Below are 1,716 nucleotides of genomic sequence, written 5' to 3'. Positions count from 1 at the left end.
TTAGTAAAAATAATCAAGGGAGAAAAGAACCTCTTCTAGTTATTCCTAAAAGGGGCCATTTTGGCTACTCATCCTCACATTTACCTGTTCTCTGACCCCACAGATGGCATCCAAGATAACCTGGATGTCTGATGATCCTGGTTGGGTTATTTACTGGCCCCTCACTCAAGAGAAGATAACAGCAGCTCATACACTGGTTAATGAACAGATGATGGTGGGGCACTTAGTATACTCTAATAGTCCTTGGAATACCCCAGTTGTTATAATAACAATTGTTGGGAATGCTGTGTGGTTCATTACAGGTAACTGAAGACAAAGTTTGGCAAAACAAAGAAGAGGCTATTTTACTTTGCATAGTCAGCACACTGACATGCAATACCTCGTGGCAAGCTGCCAGGGACAGAAGAATCCTGTTTGTTTTCTCAGAACTGTCCTTAGAGACCAGAGGAAGAAATCTTGTATACTTGAAAGTCTTAAGATAAATTCATTTTTTATTTTTTAAAATTAATTTTATTGAGGAACAAATAGCAATGAGACAGTTTCAAAACAGGTTAGTAGGAGAGTTACAATAATTAATACATTGCATATTGTTGTCTTCATAGTAGTTATTCATAGTACAAGATGCAGACATGATATCATGTTAAATACTATTAGTACAAATCTTTCTTCTCATTTAATTAAGAGAAAGTAGCTGTATATCTATTCTATTTTCTATATATAGATACAAAATTGTCCTTCATTTATATCCCCCTTTTTGTTTAGTTTTGTCAGAAATGGGTATTCCATTGCCATTTAAATATTGTAGGTGGGTAAATTCAGCAAAATAAATCCAGTATAGTCCAGTAGTCCATAATAGTAGTGGGTTATCTGTAGGACTGGCAATGTCAGAAGTTGTTGACTTGAGCCCTTTACAGCTCAGGATATTAATATGGCTTTCCTTTTTATGCCTAATTTTTATACTTTTCTGCTGGATGGTTAAGACCATGATAAAGCAAGAAAAGATCTACATTAAAATCCTTTGTTGAAATGCTTTATACTTTCCACAGAACAGAAACTAAAATAACCTGTTATACAATTAGTCACAAATACAGTCCTTGAGTTTTTTGCCCATATGCATGAGTATTGTGTAAAACATGTCTTCTTTGTAGCAGCTGGGCCCTGCCTCCACTGGTTGGCTGAGTTCACAAATCACTTGTAACCTGTAGCTTCCCTGTCACTTCTCTGGTTCTCTTCTCCTGCTAAGCTTTGCTTCCTGGAAGTGTTTAAAACCTTCTGCCACTGCCATAGCTACTGCTGCTGCTGGAGTCACCATAGCCACCTTGATTTCGTTGTTTGGTAAAATATTGGCCTCCACCACCACAGGGCCCAGAGCTTCTGCCTCCAAAGTGTCCTCCCTTCATTGGTCCAAAATTTGGACTGACTGTTGTAATTGTCAAATTCGTTATAGCTTGCACCACCTCCATAATTGCTTCCATCATTACCAAATCCATTGTAGCCACATCCACTGCCACCATATCCACCCCCACCATGGCTGCCATCAAAGTCACCTTAACCACTGAAGTTTTTCCATGCCCAAAACTGTCACTGCCACCAAAACCACCTCCATGACCACAACCAAAATTTCCAGCCTACTTTGAAAGTACTTTGGCTAGATGAAGTACTTGTCATCTCCTGCTTTGATAGGGCTTTCCTCACTTCATAGTTGTGGCTCTTCAC

This window comes from Octodon degus, unplaced genomic scaffold (genome assembly GCF_000260255.1).
Source record: "Octodon degus isolate 3935 unplaced genomic scaffold, OctDeg1.0 scaffold00268, whole genome shotgun sequence".
Taxonomy (NCBI): Eukaryota; Metazoa; Chordata; class Mammalia; order Rodentia; family Octodontidae; genus Octodon; species Octodon degus.
The sequence above is the reverse complement of the archived record's forward strand: the minus strand, read 5'-3'. Positions refer to the sequence as shown.